General features: G+C 37.0%; 1 non-coding gene across 1 annotated transcript; it reads left to right on the top strand.

The window, feature by feature from the left end:
- The first annotated feature begins 4563 nt into the window (after nt 1–4563).
- On the top strand, nt 4564–4698 carry LOC111766416 (small nucleolar RNA SNORA42/SNORA80 family). The gene has a single exon (XR_002798472.1). It is a non-coding gene; the product is annotated as a small nucleolar RNA SNORA42/SNORA80 family (small nucleolar RNA).
- The last annotated feature ends 1302 nt before the right edge of the window (nt 4699–6000 follow it).

Here is a 6000-nt window from a genome sequence, read left to right on the forward strand (position 1 = left end):
AGGTCTATTATTTTAAGCAATAGCCTCCTTTTTTCAGACAAGTTTACAGTTCTAAAACATTTCAAAGTATTTCTTCAGTCTTACAGAGAGAGAGATTCCAAAAAGTAAAGAACCTGGGCAGAATGCAAATGTATTTTGGCCTTTGACACCCTAGGGAGGGAACTTTACTGCATTTATTTTGATCCTGCTTTTCATCCCCTTCACCTTCCCCCTTCCAGGCAGTCGGGTGCACAACAATCAAATAGGAATGTGGTTTATGAATAGATGGTGTGGACTCACTGGAAAGGGGCAAGCCACTCCCCTCTTTCCAGTTTTCTGCCAAAATGGGCATACAGAACTTACTCAAATTTGGCACCCCTCCCAGGGACCCAGCCACCCTAAAAGGGCAGCCCCAACAAGCCTGGGTGTGTGGCGTGAACACAGACAGTCATTAAGCCGCGGCAAAGGGGTGGACCAGAGATGAAACAGCAGAGCATGTGCAAACATCCAGACTCCGCAGTTTTGCCCCATAATCAATTCACCCCCTTGCCAATGTCAAGGGGGGGGGGGGTTCCAGCTCAACTAAATTCCACCACTTTACATAACCACACAACTCCAACACCAGCATTGAGCTGACACAGACAGAAGTACAAAGGTCACTAATCTGACCCACAAGTTCTTTATATATGTTTTTCAGCATGGCTGCCCCTGCAGCCATCACAAACCTTAGAGTGAACACTTAACATTAACATCTGGTATAAAGACAATTCATTCGCAGTTCAGCACCATAACAAAAGATACCAGCTAGACCTTTTTCACTGTTTAACTTTACACCCAGACCAAGCTTCACTAGAAAAGCTGATCCATTTTCCTGTGACCAAGTTTTTTAAAATCCAGACCAATTTCCAGGATGTTAGGACTTGAACCCATAAACAGTCCTTCCTATTATAATCAAGCCTCCACTCTTTCAGTGGATATAAGACCAGTACCAGATTCTAACATGGAATTAGACAAACCCAAAATACCAGGCTTTTTCCTGGTTTTTTCCTTTTTCCAGACCTACAGAGAATGGCTTCCCCCCAATTTTCTGGGGCTACTAGGGTTCTCTTGGGACATGATCAGCCTCCCTCCCTAGCAATTAAAGCTAGGGTTTTCCAGACTGTGCTAACCCAGGGAGTCTTACCTTCTTCCATGTTCAGAGTTCTTTTTTGTTCCCAGAATCTTTCTCTTCAGACCTTCCATTGCCCTCAATTTTTGTCAGGAAGATTCTGGTGGAGCCCACATCTTCTCTGGATTGAATTTAATCCAGGGGCGCCCAGATTTGGGGTTCACCCGAGTCCTCCCAAATTCCTCAGGAATTTGGAAGGGGCAGCAAAATGCTACCATCTCTGGCCTTCATTTGCAATCCCGGATGAGCCCCCCAAAATGTTGTAGAATTTGAGAGAGGTTCAATTATTTGTGTATAGAAAGGCCAGGACTCAGGAATGATTTTGAGAAGGAAAAATGGTTTATTGATGGACGACCAGATTCGAGAGCTTTCTGTTTCAAACCCGAGCCCTGAACAAGAATTTTGAGTTCCTTTTATACAGAGAGGAAGGGTCAAATTGTTCTTTGTTTCAGTGCTCAGTAGGCTTGAATTAGCATATATCGTCCACATCCTAGGTAAGCTTTTAGCATGGACCTTGTACATTCTAGATAAGCTTTTTTTAAACACATTTGGTTTGCATTTTCCTTGAATATTTAAAATTTATAGAGTTTGCATTGCTAAACTGTATCCTGGGACTGGAGTCATTGCCATGGTCACGAAGGGCAGGACTGCAGCCTCTTACCTTCCCACACCCACAAGTCATAGACAGCTTAGGTTATCTACAAAGAAATGAAGAGCCTCCCACCCATAGCCCACATCGGTGTCTTAGAAAAATCATTCTGGGACAAAAGTGAAAACTGGATTACAAGACTATGTTCAGAAAGAGTAGTTGGGAAGTTGTTGAAACATTTGAAGTGAAAGTTCATAGTAATAGTGGAGATGGAGAGAAGAGAGAAGATAGATGATTATAGAAAGGTTTAAAAAAAGGGGGAGGTGAGATAGTACTCTAGGACCACTTCACAATTTTTTACTCTTTCTGTGGATGCTGTTAACAAAGATAATGAACACAGAGAAGAGCATCCAGATCAAGATGCTTAGAGGCATCTCACATCATATCCATTCCTATATTTCAAGATGTCTTCAAGCTATATCCACATGGTAAATTTGTAACCTCAAATTCAGTGCAAGAAAAAACTGAACTCATCGTTTCTTTCAGCTGAAAGTGTGGTTTGTGGCCACCCACTAAGATTTTCTTAAGTGTCTATGGGCAGGTTTTTTATAGTCATAATTTTTATAATGATTAATTTGCTTATATGAGCTCATTAACATTTGATTGCCTTATCCAAACAAGGTCATCATTTTATTAGTTTAGGTGGGATACTTTCTGAGGTTTCAGATACAGCTGAATATCTATGAGTTCCATTTTCCTATTAAGTAGTCTGAGATAAAGACATGTTTCAGGAATGCTTTTATAGATAACAGCAGTTCTAGAATAAAGGAAAAAAGCAAAATGAATGCTAAACCTATTTTGTCACAGTACATTCATTCATTTCATTCAGCAAAGTGTTTTAGCTCCAGTGACCAGTGCCAGAACTATGGAATACAATGGAGATATGAGACATACCTCTACCTTCCCAGAGTTTATATTCTAATGGGAAAAACTAGAATTAATGAAATAGTACACAAATAAATGTATAATTGCAATGATGATAACTGCTATGAAACAAGAACTGTGAGAATGTGTGATACGTGGATTTGACTTGATTAGGGGAGGCTGCCTTGAAGAAGGCTGAGCTGAGATCTGAGGCATGGGTAGGCACTATGGAGAAGTGGGGAGGTGAGGATGTTATGTGCAGACAGAACATTAATAGTAATTTTCACCTCATTTTCATTCCTGCAGCTCTTTACTCCGGGCCCGCAGAATTATCTTTTTTACTTATTTTCTGCCTCTGTATCTTATGTCATATGTATTTTGTGGGTATATAAAGTATTTTAGAGAGCATAGCCCTATGTTTCTCAAACTGTGTATTGACATGCTCTGGGAATACCACAACAAACTCAAAAGGGGGCCATCATAGGATATTTTAAATTTTCAAGAGAAACAGTGATACTTGGCAACAGTTGGACACCATGTAAACCCCTAGGAAGGGGTAATTCACAGCTTCAACATTAAATTGTGCTACATTCATCTCAATGACATATTCTTGCCAAGCTATAATAAAATGCTAGGATTGTGGAAAAAGCCACATGGAACAGAAAATAAAGATGTTGGTTTCTAGTGTTATTGCAAGGTTTCAGAAGTTACTCAGTACCTGTCACACACACACATCCCATTAGAAGAAAATAAAAGATTATTTTTAAAACAATGTACATGTTTTTGTGTTTTTTTCCAAACAGCCACTAAGTTGTTAGGACAAACATATATAATCATTTGGGGCCTAACTACTTAAAAAATGGAACTCTTCAATATTTTCTTTAGCCTGTGACACCATGAAAAAATTACTGAGACACTGAACTGAGAAAGTTGTAGAAACTTTAGCATAGCTAAACTCTTCATTTAACAGATAAGAAATTTCAGGCCTGGAAAGGTTAAGGGGCTGGTGCATCATAGCCTGAACTAGAATCTGGACTTGTAACTCCTATTCCAGTCTAAAGTATATAATTTATCTCAGTTTGAACTCTTTATTTAATATCATCTCATTTATTCATCACTTTCTTTGACTTTAGTACTGAAGAACCAACTAAGGGCTGTTTCTAAAGGCTATTTCTAAATGTTCAGTGCCTTCTTTAGTTACTTGAATAGTCTACAAAAATGTCCTAATCAAAACTCCAAAGAAGTAATTAATAGTTTCGAAGAATTTTGGAAATACCTTTTAGGCTAATGCCAATGTTAAAACTGACGGGAAACTGTAATAAAAAATAGGGATAATTTGTGATTAGTTAAAGTAATATTTTTTGTTTAGGGATAATGCTTTGTCATAAGAAACATCAAGATTAACACATAAAAACATTCTCTGTTAAAGTGTTAACATGAATTAGGTTATGTTTTGATATTTGCTTTCTGGGCTTTTTATTCTATAAATGTGTGGTTTCATTACGGGAAAGATTATTTTGAAAAAACAAAAATACTGAAGATAAATGTTCTACCTTGCTAGGTTGCCAAAAACAATATACCAAAAATGGTTTTTTTTTACAATGGGAATTGATTAGCTTTCAAGCTTACAGTTCTGAGGCCGTGAAAAGACCCAAATCAAGACATCATCAGGAGGATATCTTCTTCCTGAAAACTGGCTGCTGGTCATCCTGGACTCCACTGTCATGTGGCAACAGATGGCAGCATTGGCGGGTCTCCTCTTCCAGGTTTCACTGCTCTCAACTTTCTTCTGTGGCTTTCTCTCTGTCTGAATTTCATTTGTTTATAAAGGACTCTAGTAAGAGGATTAAGACCCACTATGAATGAGGTGGGTTACATCTTAACTTAAGACCCTACTCACTGTGCATGGATATGGATTTATGGCAGGCCCATTCCTCTGAGCCTATCATAATGTCCTATGCTGGAGCAAACTGTAACCCTGAACTTTTGCCTGACCTCCTTGTCTGTAGGCCTAGGCACTAAAGCAGTTTTCACAGTGAAAAATAAATACATAAGATCGTATTTACTAGGAGTCCACACCCACAGGAATGACTTAACTTTAAGGACAAACACTTCAGGATTTTTTACAGCAATGTTTCCATAATTTGTTAAGTTGCCTTTTGTCTGTTATTTTATTTTTTGAAGTTGAAATAAAGTTTAAATATTTTTTTAAAAATAAGGGACATACTTTTCTGGAGTATATATAGCTTCAAACCATCATATTAAAAGTCTGATCTGATTTATTAAACATTTTATTAAATAGCATCTCTCTCTGTATCTGTCTTTTTTATTTAAAATCACGTAGCATGAAGGTTAAATGTATTTATGATCTGCATAACAGTTCATATATATACCTTTGTATTTTAAATCATGACATTGAAGAAACTGAAATGAAGATCAAATGCATTTATATTAAAGAAAAAATATTATGACTTGATAAGGAAAGCTTAAGGAAATGTGCAACTCTGACCTAAAGTCTATGATTTAGATCTGCTGAACTTTAAAAGATTAGCATGTTTTTAATGCATATTAAAAAACAAAATCAATTAGTTCTTTCTTTAAAATATTTAAGTTGAATTTAACCAATCTTTAGATAGTGGTCCTCAACCCTTTTTTGCACTTTGTAATCATGTAAGGAGTTTTAAAACATACTGATACTTAGGTGTCCAGTCTAGAAATTTTTATTTAATTGGTCTGAGCTGTGATTTGGGCATTGGGATTTTTTTTGAGAAAATATTGATATTGTACTTATGAAGGAAAGGATCCTTATTCTTGGGAAATGCATGCTGCAATATTTAGGGGTGAAATGTCTTGGCGTCTGCAATTTTAAAATGGTTCAAATGAATATGGAGTGATAAAGGCATAAATAGATGTATATTCATTTACAAACACATTTATACAAACAGAGTTGTGAAGGGTATACAGGTGTTCATTGTATTATTCTTTCAAATTTTCCATATGCTAAAAAATTTCACAGTAAGTTGAAGACAAATAAAAACAGGAGCAAAAAAAGAACCCAAACATTTAACTTCAGGTTTCATGGTTTAAAATTCAGAGACAAAGTAATTATTTGAAGCCTCATAATTGTTTCAGTGGGAAGTGAGGCCAGGAGTGATATATTAAACACCCAGCTCTTATTAAGACAAAGTTTTAGAACTTGCTCTAATCCTTGATCTTACAGGAAACAGGTGGAAGATAAATGAAATAGTCAAATGAAGTTTCCTGTACTTCTCCAGTTGGAGAACAAACTGAAACATCCAAATCCCCATTTCTGTTGCTTCTGTGAGCTGAGGAGTATAGG

This window comes from Dasypus novemcinctus, chromosome 5 (genome assembly GCF_030445035.2).
Source record: "Dasypus novemcinctus isolate mDasNov1 chromosome 5, mDasNov1.1.hap2, whole genome shotgun sequence".
NCBI classification, from domain to species: domain Eukaryota; kingdom Metazoa; phylum Chordata; class Mammalia; order Cingulata; family Dasypodidae; genus Dasypus; species Dasypus novemcinctus.